At 40.8% G+C, this 26779-nt stretch overlaps 1 protein-coding gene across 4 annotated transcripts in view; it reads right to left on the bottom strand.

Moving 5' to 3' along the window:
- Camk4 (calcium/calmodulin dependent protein kinase IV) overlaps positions 1-26779 on the bottom strand; it is a 229501-nt gene that overhangs the window by 131359 nt on the left and 71363 nt on the right. The window contains exon 1 of one of the 4 annotated variants that reach the window (XM_036205168.1): positions 13881-13916. The exons of the other annotated variants lie outside the window; for them this stretch is intronic. The gene's annotated coding sequence lies outside the window, so the exon portion shown is untranslated. Of the gene's footprint in view, positions 1-13880; positions 13917-26779 lie in introns of those variants that run through there. 4 annotated transcript variants of the gene reach the window in all.

Genomic DNA, 26779 nt, shown 5'->3' with positions numbered 1-26779 from the left:
AGAAAAGCTTAAATCAGCTAGAAATTCCATAGTAATTTTTGTATGTTCTTAATCCTCAAAACTAGGCAGGATTCAATTTAGAAATCAACAACAAAACTATAACAACAAACCCCCTCAATTTTAAGAAAAATACTTTCACTTTTTTCTCTGCTTGTGCCTACAGTTTTCCAGGGAGTTTAATTATTTTCTTTTAATTAAATTGTTTTAAATTTTCATATTATGTGCAGTATTTACATCAGTTCTCCCCATCATTTCCCACCTCCCATCCCCCTCCCATATCCCCTCACCCTATCCAACACCTCAAATTCATGGTTTCTCTTTCTTGTGTCTCGTGTGTGTGTGTGTGTGTGTGTGTGTGTGTGTGTGTGTGTGTGTGTGTGTAAATATGTAAATACAAGCTGCTGAGTCCGTTTAGTGCTGCTCATATGATTTTAGAGCTGGCACACTTGGTACTAGGTAACCGATTACAGAGCTCCTCTGGGTGAAGACAGATTTTCTGACTCTTGGCCTTCCTTAATTGCCTGTTGATGGGCTGAGGGAGGCTCCAGAGAGGGAAAAACCAGCATGCAGGTGAGAAGAGGAGAATGGGGAAAACTGGGGGGGGGGGTAATTGAGGAGGGGAGAGGGAGGGCAACAGAGGAGAGGAAGAGGAGAAAGGCAAATATCACTAAGGATATTGGAAAAAGCCACAAGGAAGCATATTTATCTATATTTGCCTAAAACTACATATAATATATATGTGTACACACACACACACACACACACACACACACACACACACACACACATAGTTTAAATGAAGTTATGCTACTTGGGGTGATATTGCTCTCCCCAAAGTCACAGATTAACAGAACTCCAATGCCAAGCATGAGAAACTTTCTTTTGAGTTGTTGGTCAGGGGAGTCCAAGAGATTCCCCAAACAATATAAACTGTTGCTGTCGTCCCTGGCTGCCTCCTAGAAGTTGAAGTAAGTCCTTCCTGATGAAGACACTTATGACACAGGACTCAGCAGAATTAAGCTGGATCTGACGACCCAAAAGCCTCCTGCGGAGGACTAGCTTGTATAATACTAAAAGGTGCTGTGCAAGATGCCAAGGAAGAAAAGCAATTAATAGCCCTACCCAGTGGAGATGCCCACAGACGACCACAACAACCAGGGTAGCAAAATATTCCTAAAGGTGCAATGGTGCAACTCAGAGCTATCTGTTAGAATTAGAGCTTGGTCCATAGGAGGAAAGTTATGCCTGGGTATGGAAACATAGGCAACTAACTACCTGTTCCTAGTGAAGCCATGGATCTTAGAGGAGACTCAGCTATTGCCACTGCTCCAAACCAGTATAATTAATCCCTACCGGCATTCTAAGTGCTCATCGCTCTACCCACAGATAAGTGTAGATTTTAACCCACATCAAAGAAGCTTCTTTTTGAAGCAAATGGAGACCATTACAGAACTCCACACTGGTTACAACACAGATGAGAACTGAGGGAGGGTACATAGCCATAATGGCACAACTCCTGCACCTAAGGTTTGGGGAACACCCCAGAATGTAAAGGTCAGAGAACCAGGAACTCTGCTTCAAGACATGTCTTCTATAAGTGACAAGGAAACTATATGCATGAAATCTCGACAAGATGACTGCCTTAAAGAAGGAGGAGGAGGAGGAGGAGGAGGAGGAGGAGGAGGAGGAGGAGAAGAAGAAGAAGAAGAAGAAGAAGAAGAAGAAGAAGAAGAAGAAGAAGAAGAAGAAGAAGAAGACCTGAACAAGGGCAAATACCAGCTGACAAGCCAAGGTGAATAAGGGAAATACCATGGGGCATTCTTCCCTAGATATGTTTTTTCTTTTTAACTACCTGTACATGTGTATATTTACAGGCAGGTATGTTCCATGTGTATGTCTAGGTTCTCACAGAGTCCAGAAGAAGATCCCTTAGAGCCACCAGAGATGGGTGCTGGGAACCAACAGGTCCTCCGCAAGAGCACTTGGAACCACTGAGCCATCTCTGGCATCCCAGGGAATGTTTAAATATCTGTGAATCACATTAGAATATTGCTCTCTCTAGTTCTGAAAATGTGGCATTAACTGAAACCAAAGGTTCCTTTCCCTTGGTGATTTATCAATGCCAGTGGAATATTGGTAACATTTAGTGATTCTTTTTCCCTTGAAACAATGTAACCATAGCTTAACATAAGGAAAGCTTTTATTAAAACAAGTAATTTAATCAAATCCTGGAGTTGTCAGGTCAAACATGACACTATCTCTACAGCTGCATCAGAGACTTCTTTGGCTAGCCTTATGCTCTTTCCAACTTCCATTTAAAGTGAAGGGGCTAATCCTCCTAGCCACAGGAAGATCAATCAACACCTTTTGGAGTTAAAAGGAGAAGTCATTTAGGTACCCTAATCTTCAAAGGAAAAGAGGATTCAAAGGTGTACTGCAAATGTCAGACTCAGCCTCCTGGGCAAAAGTTTGTGGGGTAGCACTAAACGACAGAGAACGGCTAAGTGGTCAGTGGCAATCCCAAGCACCCTAAAAGGAAGCCACAAAAGCGGGTCACAGAAAAGGAACTGGCCTGATGACTTTATTGTCTCTAGGGGAGTGGCAGCATCTCGTGCCCTGCTTCTGTGGAGTGGCTGTGGCCAAGGGGATCCAGGAGGAAGAGATGAGAGCATTAGGCTACAAGCCAGGGCTTTGCTGTGATTAGAAACGATTCTGGCATTCTCCAGGGACTCTCAGTTTCCTCTTTATTAATAATAATGTTTTCTTAGGCTCATAAAATAATGAGTTGTCCTAAAATGCAATCCATAATGGATAATACCAATGGTATAATGTTTCCGGCATTAATTTGAAATGGTATTAAATTATTGTCTGATGAACCAAAAAAAAAAAAAAAAAAAAGCTTAAAGTTCATTTATGGCCTCTCTAGCTTTAATCCTAGATACTGACCTGCCTTCTACAAAAAACAGAGGCACAGGTAGCATACACAGAGGAAAATTGATTCTGGTGTGGACTGTGGCCCTCTGCAATCCCTTGAGGGGCAACCAAATGCTCGGGCTGCGCACCAGGAAAACACTCACGTGAGCCTTTTCAACAACTCACAGCAACATGTGTCTAAACAGTACAAGAGAGAAATCAATTCTTTCCAAGCTAGCATTTATTTAGCGCCTCCTACAAGCATTGGGGGGGGGGGGGATTAGTGAGCTTAAACCTAAGAGGAAAGAAATCGAGAATAAAGAAATCAGTGTAGACTACCCTGACGGTTAGGTAGCTCGTATAAAGGACTCCAACACAGTACATACATGGGGCTGTATGAACTGTGATTTCCTTCATTCTTCTGTACTGGATCCAAAGCCAGGAAACCTAGTGAAAGCTAGCTTCATACACAGACAATGACCTAATAGTCAGTGCATTTGCCTGGAATTCTATTAACTACCTACAACGTCAACATTTCAAGCTAATCTGAATAAATCAGTGTTTACTGCACTGGCCAAACACTGCATCCATCTAAAAAGCTGGCTCTTTTCTCCAGAATCAATGGAGAAATTAATGCCAGCAAAAGTTCTTATCTCTTCCCTTTGCTTAACAATTTTATAGTCAATTCCCCGTGCATGTCTTGAGGAACTGTAGCTAAAAGGTCACCCAAATGTCTATGCACATTTTAAACTATTTTGTCTTATGTGTGTATGTATTAATTATTATTATTATTAGTGTATTGTGCACATGTGCACACACTCATACCACAGCATGTATGTGAAGACAGAGAACACATCATGGGACTAGGTTCTCTCCTTCCTACTGTGGGTCCCAGGGATCAAACTCCGATTTTCGGGCCTGGCATCAAGAGCTTTTACCCTCAGAGCCAAAACGTTTACTAAGAAATGAGGATGTGAACAGAAAGAGCCACACGGGGTCAGAACGTGTGATTTGTTGTTATATCACTTTGACACTGTACTCTCATTTCTTCTAATAAAATACTCTCCTGTTCACATCACTTTGTTTCCTGAGAATTCTAGTTGCCATTAGGCATTCCAAAATATTCTGAAAGAATTCTAGGAGGCCTCTATATTTTGTGATAAGATTTTGTGTAAGAATTGTAATGAATACAAACAAAGCCAGGTCTCTTGGAACACAGGAGAAAACTAGCAGTTAGCAGCTACTCTAGAGAAGACATGGTGTTGTACTTGCTATGTGTATAGTTATTAATGCCTAATAATCAAGCTACTTAATACCCATTTTAGAAATGAAAAGGTCTAAGCTCAAAGAAGTCCCTGGACTTGCTTAAGGCTATACATAGGTAACTGGGACAGGTACATTTTGACTCAGAGCCCATGCTGATAGCCACAGGACACCTGGCTCATTTGGTGATCCTGAAACCCAGACCCCAGACTATCCCCTCATGTCCTGACAGTCCTGGCACCCACCGCACTGGAAGTACTTGCCCTATGTTGCAGGATGCATCACCCGGAAACAGATTTGTTCCCTATAATGAACAGGTTGGTTCTCTGTCCAGAAAATTCATGAGGTGAAAATCAAGAACGTTGCTTTTCTTTACAGAGAAAGTTATAAGTACCTTGTTGGGGGGTGGGGAGGTCTGTCTGTTACATGTTTTTAGTTCTTTCACTTTCCTTTGCAAAAGATACTTTTTATTCATAAATTTTGACCTTTTCTAATTTCACACATTTCTATAGTAGAGTTTGGGGATCCCCTCCTCATCCTTTCTTATTTCCCGCCCACATCTGCCCATTCCCCTTCCTCATTACAAATCTCTCTTCTGTATTCATGAGCTTTTGTTTTGCTTGGTGTCACATGGAGTTTAACTAGGACTATCTCTGTGCCCCTGATTTGAAACTAGCCATCAGAGCCAGGCAGACTCCCCAGTGGGTGTAACAACTGGATCCCATGCGCCACCTCTGGCTTTCTATATATATCAAGAGAGTTGGCAGCTAACTGTTAAACAAAACAGTTCAAGAGCAGCAAGTCAACGCTCCATCCCTGCTACAGGAGACAGATGACATTATCCACACAGGCTCCCACCAGCATCACACTAAAGACGGAAAACATGTTTTGCATATTTACAACTGTCTGGATGGAGAAACTTTCCGAAGATGGCAGAAAATTCTTCAGGTGTGCTTTAAATGTCAGCTCTTACATGAATAGAGTGTGCACTACCTCAGTGCTGCCCGGGTATTATTCCCTGTGCAGCACAGTACACCACACACTCTGGCCTCAGGCCACTCAAGCAGACTCTGAACCCTCTCCTGAGCCTCCTTTTCTGTCCAAGGGGAGTAATAGGTAGGTTCATTAATACACCAACTTTAAACAATTTCTATCCAAAGATCTATTACCCACAGAGGAGCAAGGCCAGCTGTATCCTGTGCTAACCAGCATCCTCCCTGCAAGTCTTACCCAAAGACAGAAGCTGTGCAGGTGGTGACTGCCACATGGCAACAGGCAGCCCCCGCCACCAGCCAATTTTAGAAAACCCAAGGAAAAGAAATGAGAATTTTTTTCCTGTTAGCCTTGGATATACTTATACAAACTGATGTTATATCTCTCTGCAGTTAAAAAAAAAAGGGGGGGTGGGTGAGTGGGATAAGGTTATGGGAAGGGCAGTTTGAAGGTTTTCACATCATCCAACAGCATGCTCACTATAGAAACGTTAAGACATTGGAGTCTTTAAAACAACATTCTGTCTACACAGAAAGCCCACTGTTTAGACTCGGTTTCATTATACCAGCATTCTTAGAATGGGAGCAGGTAAGGTTCCTCACACTCTGTGAGAAGGAAGCTCAACACTTCAGAGGAACACAACTGGGGCGCATCAAAACCAACAGCACAGAAAACAAAGCACCTCAGATGAACTCAAATAAACGGTCTGTGTTCTACAAAAGAAGCATATTTATGTCATAAAGTTAAACTAGTTCTTAAAAAGGCCAATTCACTGGGATTCTTTAAAGGAACAGGTCAGAATACAGTCTTCCTCTTAACGTTGCATTACCTTTTGCTAAAACAAGGATCACCTAAGGAGGAAAAATAATACTAGCTATCATTGTTGAGGGATCCCTATGTGCTAAACATGCGGCCTAGTGTCACATATGGACACGGCTCCCAGTCTCTTCCACTGTGCTGTCTAAGCAAGCACAACCCTCAAAGCTGACTTCGTCATCCTTTTTTTTTTTTTAAAGATTTATTTATTTATGTTTACAGCATGTATGTCTGTAGGCCAGAAGAGATCACCAGATCTCATTACAGATGGTTGTGAGCCACCATGTGGTTGCTGGGAATTGAACTCAGGACCTCTAGAAGAGCAGTCGGTGCTCTTAACCTCTGAGCCGTCTCTCCAGCCCTTGTCATCCTTTTTTAAAGACCATTCCTCAGTCATCTATTACAGTGGTTTTCAACCTTCCTAATGCTGCGACCCTTTCATACAGCTCCTCATGTTGTGGTGACCCCCAACCATAAGATTATTTCAGGTGCTACTTCATAACTGTAATTTTGCTAGTTATGAATCATAACTTAAATCTCTGTGTTTTCTGATGGTAGTAGATGACCCCTGTGAAAGGATCATTAGACCCCTCAAAGGGGTCTTGACCCACAGCTTGAGAATGGTGGCTCTATCACCAACACCTATATCCAAATTTCCTCATAACAGCTATCCACTGGGTTGTCACTGCTTTCTATTGTTACCAGCAACCATTTTAAGCCTTAAGAACAGGTCCCCGTTATCACATTCCCTATGCAGCACAATGCCATTTGTGCGTATGAAAACTACTTACACATGGAAGACTATTTTTTGCACTGCTAGGGATCCATCCTGCGGCTCTGTACATGCAGGACAAGGACTCTGCTCCCCCGCTTCACCTCAATGAACACTTTGTAACAATACACTTATTTCACAAAAATCACCAATTACATTAGAATGACTGTTGACTGGGGGGGGTGTAAAAGTGGGGGGAGGGGGTAGAAGTAATAAAGTGATAAAACTAGGGAATAAAAGGAAATGTTTATAGCCTGTTGTATAATGATGCTAGCCTGAAGAGCATGGCCAACTCAATTCTACATCAAGAACAAAAAGTCTGGGCGGTGGTGGTGCACGCCTTTAATCCCAGCACTCAGGAGGCAGAGGCAGGCGGATCCCTGTGAGTTCAAGGCCAGCCTGGGCTACAAAGTGAGTTCCAGGAAAGGTGCAAAGCTACACAGAGAAACCCTTTTTTGAAATCCCCCTCAAAAACAGAACAGTTCAGCTTAATTAAATATATACAGAGTACATAAAAATATTTCATTCAAAAATGGATATCCATAAGCTTCCCTAATGTTAAAAGAGCAGGACAAAGGGACCAATCCCTGCCCTCTACTCACTGTTTTTAACCTGGGAAAATTTCAGAATATTTCTAAGCATATGTGAGGTCCTTGAGAGTCAAAGTCTTGGCCAGCCTATGTACTGTCACCAGGGCCAGCTTCTGTGTACAAACGACATCCAGAAAACTGTTGCTCCTGGAGATGGAATAAATTTCAAGGCTTGGATCCAATATTCAACCCACACTTACTTGGTCTTTATGTGAGCAAAGTAGGCTGGAACCCACATTGTAAGGTGATGAAAGTGGAGGGGAGATGGGGGACAACTTCCTGCAAGCCAGTCCTAGAACACCGGAGTCTCCGAGAGCAAGGTGAACTGAAGACATACCAGTGCCTCTGCCCACCCTGGAACAAGCGCTGCAAGGAAGCAGGCAGTGAATGACTCTGACCAGTCTGAGCGCAAAACTTAGTCTGATTTTTAGGGTCTGGAGCTTCGGCTTCAATCAGACTGTGGAGATGGTTAAATGCAGCAGATGAACATCGATCTTGCTCCAGAGGAGCAGACAGCCTCTGGGAATGGACTGCTGTGGGGGTCTACTCCCACAGATGTGTGAGCTTATCATCTTGCCTTCTCTTTCATTTACTCCTCCACCTCAGAGATCATCTTCCCTACAGCCCTCAGTCCAGCCAGAAATACAATGACATTCTGGTGGCATTCGATTTGGAATGGGCAATTCTTGGAAACAGAATATTCACCATTTACAAAACCCTGAAATAGTTCACTTTTACATACTTGGGCTTCTCTGAGCCAGCAGCTGTGAGAGCCTATAGCAATGTGTCATTCTTGTGAGTGCATTTGTTTGTCTGAACTCACAAGACTCTAAGAACCTTACCCCAGAAGACTGTGCCTTATTCAAGTCTCTAGCATGGATCACAGTCCCTGGTACATAGAAAAACTTACTACATAGTGGAAATAGTATAAAAGAATTAGCCAACAGATACAGAGATCCACAGCCAGGCACCAGGCTGAGCTTCGGGAATCCAGTTGATGAGAGAGAGGAGAGATTCTGCAGGTGAGGGACATCGAGATCATGATGGGAGGGTGTGCAGTGATGACTGTCCACACTAGTGGAAGCCCATGAACTGTGGACTGGTGGCTGTGGAGCCCCCATGGGACTGGACTAGGCCCTCTGGATTCGGAAGATGGTTGTTTGGCTCAAACCATTTGGTGGGGGCACCCAGTAAGGGGGATCGGGATCTGTCCCTGGTCTATGGGCAGGCTACTGGAATCTGGTGCTTGTGGGGTGACACCTTGCACAGCCTTGGTGCAGTGGGAAGGGGCTTGAACCTGACTAGGCTCAGTGTGCTGGGCTCTGCTGACTCCCTAGGGGAGACCTCAATTTGGGGGATGTGGGGATGTGGGGTGGCTTGGGAAAGAGGGCTGAAGGGTGGGAGGAGAGAGGGAGTCTGTGGATATAGCATTGGAGTGAATAGAAAATTTCTTAATAAAGAAGAATGAAAAAAAAAAAAGAATTAGTCAATCAGGAGTTGAGAGGATGGTGCACTGAGCAGAATACTATACAGTTGTAAAGAACCCAGGATCTCCCAGAACCTACACAAATCCAGACACAGCACATCTGTGTTCTCCAAGCTCTTACAGCAAGGCAGAGTCAGGAGAGTCCCTGGAGTCTCGCAGGCCGGGACTGAAAGAGACTGTGAATCAGAACCGTGAAGCAAGAACCAGCGCCTGAGGCTGACCTGTGATCTCCATGAGTATCACGACATGGGTGCACATCAGAGGTTTCATAAAAGGCAGGAACTAGCCAATCAATGAAATTAAACAAACAAGTAGATAAACCTTATGTGCAACTGGAAGGCAAATTATATCTCAATTATATTTTCACCCATAACTGAACAAATACTGTTTTAAAATTACCAGGTAGTTGATTTTCCTCTTTCTTTCAAATAAATAATGGGACTTCAGGTTATGAATAAAGAAACATGCCCAATGAGTCCAAAGCCTACAGCTAAAGCCCAGACAAAAAGCCATCATTTCGCATTGCATAAATAATTGTACACTCCATCTAGAGATGCTTCGCTTTTCATTGTGAATTGATTTCTACAGAGAATTACTCCAAGTCTTAAATTTTATCAACAAATTTGTGAACCACAAAAAAAATCTATAAATTAATAATGATGAGTACACCAAAAGGAGCCAGTGTTTTGAAAGGGATAGGTCCTTTCTAAGGCAAAGCATTCTTCCATAATTCTTACCATTTTATATCTATTTAGAGTTTTTAAACCTTGGCATATCTATATCTTAAGTATGGTAAGAGTTGTGAGCAGTTTTGATGTGCTTATTAGATAATTTGGGGGCCCTACAGATTCCAGGCAGTCTCTAAAAATGTTTAATTACCAGCCACACAGTAAGTTGAATGCTGAGAGAATATCTACAAATTTGACATTCTTTAAGGTTTCCTTTTAGTGTAAAGCTTAGAGTTTAAAGGTTCTTCACATCTGAAGAACATTTACCCTTCAGTGAGAATGTTCAACTTGAATATCAATTGAATAATCATACTAAATTCTCTTCAGAATAAATTTTCATAAGCTAAACAAAGAGACATCATTCATATAAAAAGCAACTGAACCTAATCTTTTCACAGGTGAATTGTGCAGGAATACATGACAGCATGAGCAGGCAAGAAAAAAAAAAAACACAATGGTTTATACTTCAGCCCAGTTCTAAAAGATTAATCATAACCAAATGTATGTCTCCGTCAATTTCAAAGTTTGGGGTAAATAGGGGTCACGATACAGTGGTGAATAGTAGGAAGCACGGAAGTTACTTTGTTGGAATGAAAAATTCTCCTCTGGATTGGGAAATGTAATTTACTTGATTATTTTATTCTCTCTAGACCCACCTATCTTGTAAGAACTATTTTTTAATGTGCAGGTGCACATGTGGTGTGTGGAGGCCAGGGACAACTTGAGGTGTTATTCCTCTCGTGCTATCCTTTTCATTCCAAGACTCCCACTGGCCTGGAGTTTACTCAGGAGGCAAGTCAGATGGCAAGCAAGCGCCAAGAACCAGCCTGTGTCCACCTTCCCAGGACCGGGATTACAAGTCATGCCACCATGCCTGACCTTTTCCTGTGGGTTCTGGAGATTGAATTTCTGTCCTTCTGCTTGTAGGGACTTGGGGAGCATCAGGGAGCCAATAATTCTTCTATACTCCTTCAAAGGAAAACAATGACTTTCAGAGGACTCAAGGAATCTCATCGAGACTTCAGTTCTAGATGTAGTTTCTATTATGATCAGGACTCCCTTCCTGTAGTCTAGACTAAGAGTTCTACCAACGGGCTGGGAAATACAGGTCCCCAGAATAATGCATGTTGATTACTAAGTTTCAAGTTAAATAAATGTACATATTTACATACATTATGATTGTTCAATTTGGTATATGTCCATTATTCTGTAAAGTATGTGTTAATTAAAAAGGTTTCTGTTGCCATCTCCTAAAATATAGTACTTTCAATTGTGACAGGAAGTGATATTGCTTGAGATACACACAAGCAAAATTTTTAATCTGTGTGTCTATAAATGAGCCATCTTTTTACAGATGATATGTAAACGAGGATTCTTTTTACAGTGTAAAACACTACCCCGCTTAAGCCTTTCTGCAATGTGTAGAAATCAATTACAGGTCAATTTAGATTGCTATTTGCAAACCATGGATTTTTTTAATGATAAGTAAAAGCCCACATCAAAATTTGGTCACTGAATTATGAACACATAAAGATGCTCTCAATTCATGCTGTTTCTCAGGGGATTGCTCCCCTCAAAATTATTTGGAATCTTTATACATATTCATGAAGATAAATATAACTCACATAGGCTGGTCAAATTCACATCAGGAGAACTCTTAGAACATGTTAAAAATTATGTTAAAATAATCGCTTTTGCTTCTGATCCCAACGCTTATGATTCCATATTTTTCACAGCATTTCTCTGAAGCTAATTTGATGCTTAATTAAATGCTTACATGGATCAACTTAAAGTGACATGCTAAAGTTTGGCAATATCTATGAAACACTCAAAAGATATAAAGCCTCATTTATTCATTTACAAAGCTAATTAGTAAGAAAAAGCAAAATGATCTCAAATAAACAAGGCATTGCCACACAAAAAGCAGAAAGATTAAAAGTAAATGTCTTATTGATATATCTCAAACAACTATAAAAACAAATTTCAATTTATTAGGAATCATTTATCTCAAAAATAAATTAATGACACAAAGACTACAAAAATACAAATAATAAATGAAATGAATCTTCCCCAGGAATGAGCCCCTTAATGGAATATCTAACACCAAGTGGTCAGCCCTGAACACATACACATACAAACAACACCAAATGGACTCAGCCATTTGTTGTATTTCTATATTGATATAGTGTGTGTGTGTGTGTGTGTGTGTGTGTGTGTGTGTGTGTGTAATAATACTAATCAAGGATAAAAAGGCCACGAACTTGAGAGGGAATAAGGGGGCATGGAGTAGGAAAGAGAATATAAATGATGTAGTTCTCTTTCTCTTGACCCTTGTCCTTCATTACCCACCCACACACACACACACGTCTAGTTTGCTCATGTAGATCTCATCCATTTCTCTGTTGTTGGGTGATCCCTGTGTCTTTCTTAGGGTCCTCTTTACTAGGTAGCCTCCTGGAGTTGTGAGTAGCAGTCAAGAGCAGAGAGGGAGAACAAGGAAAGAAAGAACATGATAGATGAAGACCCCATGGGAATAGGAAGAAGCAAAGTGCTAGAGAGGTCCCCAGAAATCCACAAAGATACCTCCACAATAGACTACTGGCACTGGTCGAGAGAAAGCCTGAACTGACCTACTCAGGTGATCAGATGGCCAAACACCCTAACTGTCATGCTGGAACTCTCATCCAATGACTGATGGAAGTGGATGCAGAGATCCTTGGCTAGGCCCCAGGTAGAGCTCCAGGAGTTCAATCGGCAAAAAAGAGGAGAGATTGTAAGAGCAAGAATTGTTGAGACCATGATTCGAAAAAGCACAGGGACAAATAGCCAAACTAGTGGAAACACATGAACTATGAACCAACAGCTGAGGAGCCCCCAACTGGATCAGGCCCTCTGGATAAGTGAGATAGTCGATTGGCTTGAATTGTTAGGGAGGCACCCAGGCAGTGGGACCAGAATCTGTTCTTAGTGCATGAGCTGCCTGTTTGGAGCCTGGGACCTATGCAGAGGGGACACTTTACTCAGCCTAGGCGAAGGGAGAAGGGGACTGGACCTGCCTCCACTGAATCTACTAGGCTGTGCTGAATCCCCAGGGGGGTCCTTGCCCTGAATGAGATGGGAATAGGGGGTAGGTTGGGGAGAAGGTGGGGGGGCAGGAGGAAGGAGGACAGGGGAATCCGTGGCTAATATGTAAAATTAAATTATAAAATAAATAAAAAAGAAATGATATAGTTAAATTTTACTGGAAAAAGGTAATAGCTGAAGTTTTTTAAAGGATAAAATAGTTGATATTCCTTTATTTATATCAAATGATAGAGAAACAGAGAGAGGGGGAAAGACAGACAGACAGAGACAGACAGACAGACAGACAGAGAGAGAGAGAACACTTAAATAAAATCTGAGGCAAAAATGGAAATGTTATAGCTGATACTATAGATTTGTATAGAAAAAGTAAAAAACATTTCTAACCCTACACACCTTACCAAAATTAGCACACAGAAATATTTAATCAGATTAATAACAAGTACCAAAATGAAATAGTAATAAAAAGCTCCTGTGAAAGACTTGCCAGAGCCAAACAGCTTTGCAGTTAAATTCTACTGAACATTTCAACAACTAAGAACAATTCTCTTTATGGGATTCTAAAAAACATAGTTTTTCAAAGGGAGTGTATAAGGCTGGCACTATCCTGACACTAAAACTAGACAAGGTAACAAAAAAAAACATAAACAAAAAACAAAGAAACAAATAAGAAAGTATAGGTTAATATTTTGTTAGTGAACACTGATGCAATATCCCCTACAAAATACTGAGAAATTGAATCTAATGGGCATTAACAAATATTCAATATGATTACATGGGAATCATCCCACATATGCAGGGCTAGTTTAACATTTATGAATAAAAACAATGTGGTGTGTCCCATCAATTGAAAGAAGAAAACCATATGATCATTTCAACAGAAGCAAGATTCAGCATCCTGTAGTGAAAATAAAACCAGTAACAACAATGAAAACAACAACAACAAAATAGTGAACAAATCAGGCATGGGAAGAACATACTTAAATATAATAAAGTTCATTTAAAACTAAATAACAGCTAATATACTCTGATAGAGTATGGTCAACTTAGTAGGTTCCGGAATCAGGAGACGGGATTATCTAGATTAAAGTTAGCTTCTGAGAATGTCTGTGGGGATTATCTTGATTAGGCTAATTTATGTGAGAGGACTCACCAGATGTGGGTGGGTCAATTCTTTGAATGTGGATTCTGGACTATGTAAAATGGACAGGGTAAGCTGAGAACATGTGTCCACTGACCTCTGTTCTTGATTGCAGATGGTGACTGCATCAAGTTCCTAGCACACAGATATCCCCTCTAGCATGGGCCACTCTCTTGAATTGCAAGCCAGCATAAAGCCTTCTCTCTCAAGTTGCTTTTGTCCTGGCATTTATCACAGGAATAGGAAAAGAACAGTATAAGAAACATATTAAATGAGAAAAACTCAGAGCGTTTTAAGATGTGCAAAAGCAAAGACCATTTTCACCACCTTTGTTATAGGTTATAGTTGAAGACCAAGTGAGAGCAATTAGTAAAAAAGAAAGAAATGGCCCACAAATTAGGGAACGTGAAGTTGAACTGTCAGTGTTTGCAAAGCACACCTTATGTGTAGAAAACCCCTACAATTCCACCAGAGACCGATCAGCGCTTATAAGTAATGCTGAGCACACTTCAAGGTACAAAATTAACAGAAAAAGCCAGTATCACTGTTGTATGTCAATCGTGAATGAAGTGAACTAGAAATCAAAAAGCAGTCCACACATAACCAAAAAGTGTGGAGATACCGTGAACTTAACCAGAGGTAGAGCTCTATAATGACAATTATAAAACATTGGTGAAAGAAGTTTACACAAGAAAGGGGAATACATCCACTGTTCATGGACTGGAAGAATCAATATTCTGAAACTGTCCATACCACCTCGGGGTGATTTGAAGATTCAATGTAATTCCTGTTAAGATACCAATGGCATTTTCTAAAAACAAACAAACAAAAAACTCCAAAAAAAATATAAACCAAGACACTTGTCAACAGAATGAAGAGAAACCTACAGAATGGGGGAATGGGAGGTGGGGGGGGGGGCGGTCATATACACAAACTACATATCTAAGAAGGGATTTAACTCCAGAACTTTAAAAAAACTCCAAAAGCTCATCATAAAAACTAAATAATCTAAAATATGAGCAAGAGACCTAAATAGACAGTTCATTTAAGGAAATACATACCAATTAGAGCATAAAAATTTCTAAGCATCAACAAGGATAAGAGAAATAAAAGAAAAAACAAGCTAAGCTAATCTCTTATTGTGATAAGAACTGTTATTATCAAAATGACTAAAGATAACAACACTGGTAGGCTGAATGAAAAAGAGAATATTTGCATACTATTGGTGGAAATGTAAATTAGTATAGAGCATTATGGGAATCAGCATAGTGGTTTCTCAAAAACAAAAAACTTAGAATTGATATATGGTTTGGCAATGCAGCTTCTGAGTATATTTCAAAGGAAAAGAGAACATTGTGTCACGTAAACTCCTCTCACATAATCACTGTACTATTATTCACAGCAGGCAATAAACAGAAACAGCCTAAGTTTCTGTGAACTCACATATAAAGAAAATATGACACACATGCATGCACTTACACAGTCTCATGCACAAGCACACACACACACACACACACACACACACAAATACAAATACCATTAAACCACAAAAAATAAATAAAATCCATCATTTGCAACACATGGAAAGAACCAGAGTATATCACATCAAATAAAACAAACCAGACACAGTTTCTGACAATTCACAACATTCACACTCATGTAACCTACAAGAGTTGACCTCATACAAGTTGGATGTAAAATGGGAAAGTGGGGTGAGATGGGGAGAGACTGGTTAACTGGTACAGAGTCACAGGTAGGTAGGAGTAGGAAGTTCTGGTGTGCTTCTATGACTTCAGATACCCACAGTAAACTGAAAATTTTAAAAACTGAACAAAATTATTGTAGTCGGAAGATTTCTTGTGTCCCCCCTAGCCCACAGTAGGTACAAATCTCACACCCACAGTCCCGCAGCCTTTTATAAAATAATTACAATGAGGCTTAATATTAATTATAACTGCTCAGCCATTAGCTCAGGCTTATTATTGACTAGCTCTTACACTTAAATTAACCCATAATTCTTGTTTATGTTTAGCCATGTGGCTTGGCACCTTTCCTCAGTTCTGCCTTGTCATCTTGCTTCCTCTGTGTCTGTTTGGCAACTCCCGACTCAGCCTTCCTCTTCCCAAAATTCTCCTTGTCTGTTTGCTTGCCTATACTTCCTGCCTGGCTACTGGCCAATCATTGTTTTATTTATCAACCAATCAGAGCAATACATATTCACAGCATACAGAACGACATCCCACAGCAAATGATTGTGAAAGTTTTTATCATATATGAATTATCAATATTTGAGTAGATATGTTTAACCCTATGTAAGGTATATGTGTATAGAAATATTATATATATATATATATATATATATATATATATATATCCTTTAATGTGTGTCTGAGTTAGGGCTTCTATTACTGTATCGAAACACCATGACCAAAAAAAAAAAAAAAAACAAGTTGTGGAGGAAAGGTTTCTTTGCTTTACACTTCCATATTGTAGAAATCCTGGGTTTGATCCTTAGGACCACAAGAAACAACAGGAAAAATAAGGCATATCTTTCTTTCAGAAGAGAATCTGGCCTGAAAGACTATCAATGCAAAGATTATCTACACTTCTTATCAACAACTTCATTGTACTAAAACAGTATATATGCCATTAGTTGTCATTTCCAAATTGTAGCTCTAGAATTTCCAAAATAATATGAATTAACAGAGGTAAGTCCTACACCAAGACAAAAAGAGGCAGGTCAGTCGGAAAGAAACTGCAAGAAGCTTCCTTACCTGCAAACACTGCAAATGTGCTTTTCCTTGCCCACCATTTATAAGTGGTTGCAATTCTATTGTATGATCAAAGCAGGCTCATGATGGAGACATACAATTGGTCTATGGTTTCTATAGTTGTAGCTGACTTCACTGCCTCGTGCTTCGTCTCTTCTCTGGTTGCTAGGTGATGTAATATATGAAAATGACTGGAAAGCAGGGTGGAAAGCAGGGAGTGCACCCACAAGAAGATCCATCTCAACTGTGGGCAGAACCATGCTCTTGGCAAGCGACCCTGAACTGCTCAGAATGGAATAAATGCTGAGTATGTGTTCTTCGCTCTTTGGTTCTGATTGTGGGTGTAACGTGACCTGATCACTCAAGCTTCTTCTGCCAGGTGACTCCCCTGTCATGATGGCAGTAACCTGGGACTGTGGCTGAAGTAAACCTTTTCTCACGTAAGCATCTTCTGTCAGAGTATTTTGTGGCAGCCACCGGATGGGAAAGCAAGACACCATTCAACATCCTACCTCTTCATAGCTTCCAGCAAGCACTCGACTCTAGGCTGTCCCATCCTGAGCAGCGTTCTTCCTCTCCACTCACAGCCTCGGCACAAGGCTTTCCCTAACAGCTGCTCACACTCATTGGCCTTAAGCAATGCACACCAAGTGAATGAACAGGTATTCCCAATGCATATTTTTGCAAAATATTTAATTTTTCCATACTTCAAGAAAATACTATTTCTAGCTAGATGTGGTAGCACATCCCTTCAAACCAAACACTCAAGAGGCAGAGGCAGGTATATCTCTGTGAATTCTAGAGTAATCTGTTCTACATAGTGAATTGCAGGTCAACCAGGGTGAGATACACAGTGAGATCCTGTCTTTAAGAAAATATCTTACAGTCTGCACTCCAAGTCTCCTAACTTCTGCAACCTGTCTTCTCCCGTGGAATGTATGAAGCATATTATCCCTGAGACTCCTTCTTGACTTCTGATGGTGTTACATTCCAATAAAGCAGTGGTCTCAAACTTACTAATGCTGTTAACCTTTAATACGGTTCCTCGTGCTGTAGTGATGCCCAACTTTAAAATTATTTTTTGTTGCTACTTCAAAACTGTAATTTTGCTGCTGTAATGAATCATTATGTAAACATCTGTGTTTTCCGATAGTCTTAGGTGACCCCTGTGAAAGGGTCATGAGACCCCCCAAAAGGGTCATGACCCACAGGTTGAGAAACACGGCAACAAAGCCATCATAAGTTGAAACTTTTGTAAGTCAAAACCATATGAACTATATCTAATCTGAGGACTACTACAGTTCTGTAACACAGTATGCAGTGGGGAAATCAATTTCCCCTTGGGATGGTGTGGCTGACTGGGAGCCCTGTCTGCCTAAAGCTATATTATACATCATTCAACTAGCCCACATACAGGCCAAAATTCAAAGCGTGATTTCCACTGTGTGGCTCTCTCTTTGCATCATAAATTTGAAGGTATGTCCAACCACAGTAAATCGAAGCCCAGTAAATTGGGGATTATTTCTGAAGTATGCCCTAAGCTGGACTAGCAGCAAGGTATTTTCTCAAATGACCTCCAAATACATCTTTTGTCTGAGTCAGGCCGTGTGCTTTGTTCTAGCATCATATTACTTTCTGCCCTAGTTTCTTCCTCCATGTAGCTGCTAGCCAAACCTGTGGCTTCCTTTGTCCTGTGTCAACATCACTGGTAGAAGCACAGGGGCTATACAAGATGAATCATAGCCACAAATCACGGAGCTACATTTTCTACGAACTACTGTGGAGGTGATGAAATCTGGCTTGCTTCCTGTTTATACAATCAACCCCACTGCTGCTCTCTCTTGAAACAACTGATAATGGCTGCTACTATCTGCCCCCCATACAGGCATGCAAACACACAGCCGATTTGTTTAGTACACTTTTGTGAGGAAGTTGGTTTTCACAACTCCTTTGTGCAGCAGCTGAGCACAGAAGACGGGCAGAGTGTCAAAGCAGGGCCCCCGTCTGGATCTCTGTTCCCGACATCTGCCGCCTGTTTTGACCATCCTTTTTACTTGTCAGCAGACACTTTTTCTACTCACTGTGGGATTCAGCTTCCCATTTTCATTCTTGCCTCATCCTTTGGATTTCTCTCTGGTAGCATTCCTATCTATAGCCCTAGGTTTATTCTGGCAATCATTTGGATGATTTTTACGTTGTTGAGCAAAACTCAGGTGAAGCCTACTCTCATGTAGTGTGATCTGTAGATGCCGGTCCCAGTCTGCTTCTGGGAAGGATACTCTACCTGCTCAGTCAGAATTCATGAGTGAGAAAAAAGCACAGATCCAGAAAGTGGGGCAGCTTAGTTCTCTATCTAAATAGAGCACAATCAAAACTGAGTCAGCTGGCTATTATACTCTGCAAAGGGGATCATTGAAAGTAATCTAAATTAAATATACTGTTTTACTTCAACAAAACTGGTTTATTTTAAATGTTTTTATTCATGATTTCATACATTTTGATTATGCATATTTATAATTCTTATTTATTTAGAAGAATATATATTTTAAATGAACAATAATGAAGTTAAATAATAAACGCCCACTGAAATGTGCACCACTGCCAATAATAATGTGTTCTCACTGTAGAGAAACCTAAAACAGAATTTAACAATAAGGTGCTGTACCCCCAGAAACTGCAGCAACGCCAATTCTAAAACACACTGGAAAGATGAAACTTCTAATTACAATTAGAAGATGCTGCAGTCTGTGAAACATGACTTAAGTACAGGGATGCTAAACTAAGTAAGGCCTGTGTGTCAAACTGTAATGAAAACCACTATCTTAGAGGCGCTAACAACAACAGATGAGGAGTCTCAGATTCGATTCAATGGGCTCCATGACATCGGAAAGGACTACACCAAGTTTATAAGGGTCCCTTCCAATAGGATGCCGTGTGGTGAGTATGACATCCAGGTGTTTGTGTAGGCACTATGAAGAATGTGTTACACTTCAAAGGTTGGCTTACCAAAATCCCTTGGCCAATCCCTGGATGGAGGATATAAGGACCTTGTTGCTGGTACAAATTTTTAAATGACAACAAATGCTTAATAATCAAGATTATTGATATGTAAACAAATGCCACTCAGTGAGTATCATCCACACTAAACAAAATATAACTTTTAACTAAAAATGGATTCACTGTAGCTGAATTTTCCTTTTCCCTCAAGCTCCGACATGACTTAGAAAGTCACAGGGAACCACAAATGTATTTTCAAGTGAGTTAAAACATGTTTCATGTGGGTTTGATACAGTACTTTGAGCTATCTCATCACATTTTAGGTTGTCTTTGGAATGCCACATTGCTCCAGGAAATGTGAGAAAGCATAAATAAGTTGCCTACACAACCAAGTACTGAGAATTAATTGCATGATGCCCACACAGGCATTCTCCCATTTCTGGAAAAGAGGAACGGAAAACATCTTACTGTTTCCAGTTTGATTTTAAAGTTTCTACATATAATCTTAAGCATTGCCAGAATTTTACAATGGCATTTGAATTGAACACATTTTTAATAAATAGGCTATTACAAACAATGCTGATATGAACATAGCTGAGCAAATGCTCTTGTGGTATGATTGAGCATTCCTTGGGTATATGCCCAAGAGTGCTACAGCTGGGTCTTGGGGGAAATGGATTCCCAATTTTCTAAGAAAGTGCCATTTCTAAGAAAGTGGCTGTACAAGCTTGCATTCCCACCAGCAGTGGAGGAGAGTTCCCCTTGTTCCACATCCTCTCCAGCATAAAAGCTGTCTTCTGTGTTTTTGACCTTAGCCATTCTGACAGGTGTAAAGTGGTATCTCAGAGTTGTTTTGATTTGCATTTCCTGGATTATTAGGGATGTTGAGCAATTCCTTAAATGTCTTTCAGCCATTTAAATTTCCTCTGTTGAGAATTCTCTGTTTAGTTCTATAGCCCATTTCTTAATTGGACTGTTAATAAATAGGCATCTAGTTTGTTTTTAAACGTATCTGAAGCTTCCATGCATTAAGAGTAAGCTGTATATGCTACCAGTACAAGCAACCAAATGCAGGATTTTATGTCCAACCTCAAATAATTATTGGAATTCTCCCTTTTATAATCTCATAAAGCTTTTAATCAATGCCACTTTCACCAAATAAACCCCTTTTATCAGTTCATGCCATACCTACATCTAAAATGCAAAGATTCAGAACTGAACAAGCCCTAATCTGGTGAGTATTTTGCACAGACCTAGATTTGCTGCTACTAAATTGGAAATGCCTCAGCCTGTAGCCACTGGGCTCATCGTCCAACAGGATTTCCCAAGAGCTTATATTCACTTCCTCACAGAGCCAATATCCCGAGGGACTCTTCCATTTTTTTAAACTCCCACTTATCAGGGGCTCATAACTGTTTGTGCTAGCCCAACTTCTCTCCAGCTATGAGTTATTATTTAACTATATTAATTTACATAGTTTATATATATATATATATATATATATATATATATATATATTTGACAAATTAACTTTTGTAAATGACACTCATTTGAAATCAAATACAGATTTAAACAAACGGAGCTAAGAGTAATGGACTGCAAAGGTTAGAGTTAGTTATCTGCCCCTTTGAAAAGATTTGGAAGAGGCCAGCAAAGGGGGCTTAGAAGGTAAAGGCAAATGACTCCAAGCCTGATGACCAGAGTTGGATCCATGAGACCTACATAATGAGAGGAGAGAACGGACTCCTGCATGTTGTCTTCTGATGAACACCATGACATGCAAGCATGTGTAAACACACACACACACACCTGAGTGAGAGTGTGTGTGTGTGTGTGTGTGTGTGTGTGTGTGTGTGTGTGTGTGTTTTAAATAATTTTGTGGTCCACAAATTCTTGGTTAGGACCCCCTAAGGAAAGCCATCCATCATCGATGGAAGCTTTGCCATTTCTTTCTGATGGATGGAATGTCACAGTGATTATGATGGAATCATCTTCCTTGGGCTTCTATATTTCCAAATACTTCCTGAAGGGAAGTCTGGCTTCTGGAAGAGGAAGCTTACATCTAGCTGCCAGATGCTCCTCTCACCCACACCGCCAATAAACACACTGATATTAGCCAAACCCCAGGGGTGGAGGTGGGATGCTGGCATGCTGCTAAAGAGCTGTCAGTTTCCAGAGGGAGGGCTGTTCTGTGAATTTATGTATTCCTCTTTTTAGCAAGTGAATCTTCGAAAAGAATGTGTCAATTACATCTGCTCAAATAAAAGAAGCTATGAGGACCTACTACCATCTACCACTGCTGTTAGTAACAAAATAAAGCAATCATTCTTTGAAGAAAATCACTATAACCTACTACATAATGATCACAGATTTATGACAGATTCAGAATTCAAAAGATAATTTAAAGACTCTAATTCCGACCATGTGCTTCACCTCTATTTTCAGAAGTACCACGGCAAAAAGACTTCCAAGAAAACTGTTGGCTCAAAAGCCCATGCTCTTCTCTTGGGCCCCCTAACAACCAAAATGGGGGTGGGAGAAAGGGGAGCCTGGGTTCTGAATGCTCTAGAATACTGCAAATGTACTTCATCAGGATGCTCCCAAGACATATTTTAGAGAAAATGGAAGCTGTGTCCTTTCCCATACATGCTCCATAAACTGTAATTCCATGAGCACCCGACCTTCAACCATATTTGCTTAATGAAAAACAGTGTATGGACAGACCTGAGTTAGTCTCAGTCTGCACACTGTCATTAATTATGATTTTCATTGACACCACATTGGGAGCTAAAAGACAAAATTCTTCAGAACCATTTCAGATCTAGAATCCTTGAATTTAATGTGAAGCAAAATCCCCATACATTTCCTTTGGTTTGACAGTAACAGAATACTGAGGTCACCATTTTTTCATCAGGAAGTGAGTACAGTGATATATTCAAATGAGATATTTTTCAATTTGGAAGAACAGGTCCCATGTAGAACCACCGTCATATTTTAAAAGATGTTTGCTGTTTCCTATACCATCTCATTGTCACATAGTTCTGCTCACTTGTACATATTCTGACTTCATCTCTATCTTAAACTTACCTAGGAGAATGAACCAGAAAGTCAGTTTTGGAGAACTAACATGCAGGGTTAAGGTGGAAAGCCAGAAATTGTGGCCCTACCATAAGCCACAGTAGCTCACAAAATGTTTTTAATTTGGAATTTAAATATTTAAGACATCTAAAGTCGCATATTTCCAAAACTTGGCCTTGGCATTTTATTTTAAAATTTACATTCTTGTCCAGAACCAGACCTTAGGCAGTCATATTTTAAACTTTTATATTTAAAATACAAAATGTAAGTTTCATACACTGTTTATGGCGTAGTAGTGACCTCAGTATCTTCATAATTATCTAAGGCACAGATACCGTGATGTTTTATAATATTAAAATGAATGCACCCTGATATTAGGAACAACCACAGTGAGAAGACAAACTTGGACACCCATGGGCTTTGGCATAGGGCTTTATTTAGTACCACTTTAGAGAGAGGTGTATTCCTTAGACTACTAGCAATAGATGAGAGGGTACCTGAACTGGTCTACTCCGGAAACCAGATTAGTGAATACCCTGTCATCATAGAGCCTTCATCCAATGACTGATGGAAGCAGATGCATAGATCCACAGCCAGGCACCAGGCTGAGCTCCAGGAGTCCAATCCATGAAAGAGAGGAGGGATTCCATAAGCAAGGGACATGGAGATCATGATGGGAAAACATACAGAGACGGCCAGCCAAACTGGTGGAAACCCATGAACTGTGGACCAATAGTTGTCTGGGGAGGCCCCATGGGACTGGACTAGACCCTCTGGATACGTGAGACAGTTGTTTAGCTTGAACTATTTGGGGGGCCTCCAGGCAGGGGGATCTGTATCCGTCCCTGGAGCATGAGCGGGCTTTTTGGAGCCCAGTGCCTAAGGTGTGACACCTTGTGCAGCCTTGGTGCAGGGGAATGGGGCTTGCCTCAACTGAATGTACCAGGCTCTGCTGACTCCCCATGGGAGACCTTGACTTGAAGGGGGTGGGAATGAGGTGGGGGAGGCTAGGGAGTGGGAAGGGGGAAGTGGGGGCAATCTGTGGTTGGTATGTAAAATGAATACAAAATTTCTTAATAATAAACATTTTTTAAAAAGAGGGAGAGGCATATTGCCACATTAAGCATTAAGTTCCATAAAAAACATTTTTAAAGGTATTTCAAAGTGATGGTTTTGTTTTATATCACTATAGTTTATTTTGTTATGTTTGGTTGTCATCTTTTAGAAGCCTGTTCTTTTCTAACGAGAGACAGAAAGGTGGTGCGCCCAGGTGGGAGGGGAAATGGGGAGGACCTGGGAGGAGGAGAGCGAGGGGAAACTGTGATCAGGATAGGAATGAGATAAAAAAAAAATCTGTTTTCAGTAAAACATGAGAAAAGACTATTTTCAATAAAAGAGAAAAAATAAATGGGAGGTAACGTATGCCTTGGCAGAAGGCTTTTTTTTTTTTTTAAGGTATTTCAAACATATTTTATGAACTAAATTAACAATTATCTAAGGCTAAGCATGGACTTAGCATTTCCATACTATACCATTAGTACTGTATGAGTCGGGGCATATATGTAGTGGTGCTAGGTACCCAGAAACTTGAGGGTAAATGCTTTATTGCTGAACTAATTTCTCAGCCCAAGGAGAAAGGGTTTTTAGTGTTCAGTTTGTTTCCTTTTCTCCACAGTGCCTGGGATTGAACCTAGAGCTTTATGTGTGCCAGACAAGTACCCTACTCCTGAGCTGCATCCCCCTCTGAGCTGCATCCCCCACTGAGCTGTATCCTCTCCTGAGCTGCATCCCCCCCTGAGCTGCATCCTCCCCTGAGCTGCATCCCCCCTGATCTACATCCCCCCCTGAGCTGCATCCTCCCCTGAGCTGCATCCCCCTCTGAGCTGCATCGCCCCCCCCCAGCTGCATCCTCTTCTGAGCTGCATCCTCCCTGAGCTGCATCCCCCACCACTGAGCTGCATCTTCTCCTGAGCTGCATCCCCCCCCCCCCGAGCTGCTTCCCCCACTGAGCTGCATCCTCCCCTGAGCTGCATCCTCCCCTGAGCTGCATCCCCCACTGAGCTGCATCTGCAGGGCTATACATTTGAAGTAATGCTCTTATCTGTAACACTAAAATAAGGCATGTTTTTACTATAGTTCCTGAAAACACACACACACACACACACACACACACACACACACACACACTTACATAACAGTATTTTATTTGTTAATAATCTGTGGCTTCTGTTCAGTTTAAAAACATAAACTTTAATGGGAACTGGGAATTCAGTCATGACAATGACAGAGAGGTTAGTGAAGGCCAGTGTGCTTCAGGTACACTATAATATTTGAGGGTGACATCATGGACATAATTGTGAGGAAACGCTGTCCTTGGTGTCATTGTCAGACTGACTCAGTGTCCTGACCCAGTGACAGCATGACCAAGGCTATGCAATCCCTGTTTGATAGAAACAGAATGCACTGCAAACACAAATGTCTCTGAACGCCCCTGAGGACTGCGGATTTTAGTATAGTGTGCTCAAAATCAAAAAACAAATCATGTCCAAGGTAGCTTTCACATTCTCTCTTAAGCACAAAACACTGACACAAAAACTAATATTTACATACTATCCTTATAAAATATGCTTTCAATATAAACAAATGAAAAATACAATCCAATAGCAGATAAGGGGGAAATAATCTAAGAAAGTAAAGCTTTACATATAGTTTAAAACTGTTGGCTAATTGTTGTCTTAAGAGAAACTTTAGAAAATACTAAGTACTCAGGAGTGTTACAAAGGCATCCAGATGAATAACAACCACTCCTGCTTTGGTTAACACTAAATAAGATCAGTGCAGAATGTCTGTGAATACCAAGAAAGAGCCAAGATTATTAGGGGTGAGTCAGAGGCTGTTTCCCTTCCAGCTGCTAGTCTCACACTTGAATACAGTATTTACCATAGTTCTGCCCATCACAAATGGGATGAGTGCCTAGGAAATACTTGGGGAATTCGTGGAAACACAGACTGGCAATTCAAATCGGAGGCCACACTTCAGTGGAGTTTGCAAACTGTCATTAATTTTTGAACCAATAACAAGAATGCCTTCCACTCAGTAACTAAATCCAGTGCCACTCCCTATCACTGACATAAAGTCGAGTAATATGATTCTTTAGAGGTTTCTGTCTTATTTCACATATAATCTTTAATCTTACTTGTACATAATCACAGGAATGTGATTCTTGAGATTCTTTCCTTAGAATTTACTGGGGTAGCATAAGGAGCCAAGTGACATTTTCTTAATTTGAATGACATTTGGACTATACACACCCAAATTCATATAGAATTCAAATCTGCATATGCGTTCCTTGTGTTTTTGTGTTTGCTTTTACATAAATCTCAGAGAAACATGATTTTAGCTTTCATGGGTGCCAGAAAGGGGCCTTTGTGCTAGAGTTGGGTGCACCATGCCAAGGAACTAGTTTCTGATACATAGAGAGGATGGGAACAGGAATTTGGGGTGACCCATGGTGTCTTTCTTTTCCGAGACAGGGTTTCTCTGTGTAGCTCTAGCTGTCCTGGATCTCACTCTGTAGATCAGGCTGGCCTTGAACTCACAGAGATCCACCTGCCTCTGCCTATTGAGTGCTGGGATTAAAGGCATGAGCCAACACCGCCCGGCTTCCACAGTGGGTGTCTTCTTTCTGATCTCTGCTTTGGTCTCTGCTGCTATCAGACCACAAGGTCCCACCCAGTACTCACCTATACATAGCCTGGCAGTGTGGTGAACAGCCTATGGATAAATGACAGCAGGCAATCACTGGCAGGTCTTTCCTATTCTCCTTCAATGGGGTCTGGAGGGCAGGTCATTGTTCTTGTAGACCAGTTCTCGAGGTCTGAGCAATCTGTTAAACCTAGTGACCACCTACCTGCTCTGTGATGGATCATCTAACTAGGATCTCTCCTGCTCGGTGTCTTTTTTCAGGAATTTTGGTCCCTAATAAAGCAATGGCATATGTGTACTCCTGCCCATGTTCTGCTTAAGGGTAAAGGAGGCAAAGAAATGTTGTACCTATAATACAGAGACCCCGTTCACAAACCAACATAAGAACACACACTACAATAGAAAAATAGGCGAGTCCTTAATAGACTTCATAAAAAGAAGAATC

The sequence above is a fragment of the Onychomys torridus genome, chromosome 13 (assembly GCF_903995425.1).
Source record: "Onychomys torridus chromosome 13, mOncTor1.1, whole genome shotgun sequence".
NCBI lineage: Eukaryota > Metazoa > Chordata > Mammalia > Rodentia > Cricetidae > Onychomys > Onychomys torridus.
Note: the sequence above shows the minus strand (reverse complement) of the source record. Positions and strands in the feature narration are given on the sequence as shown.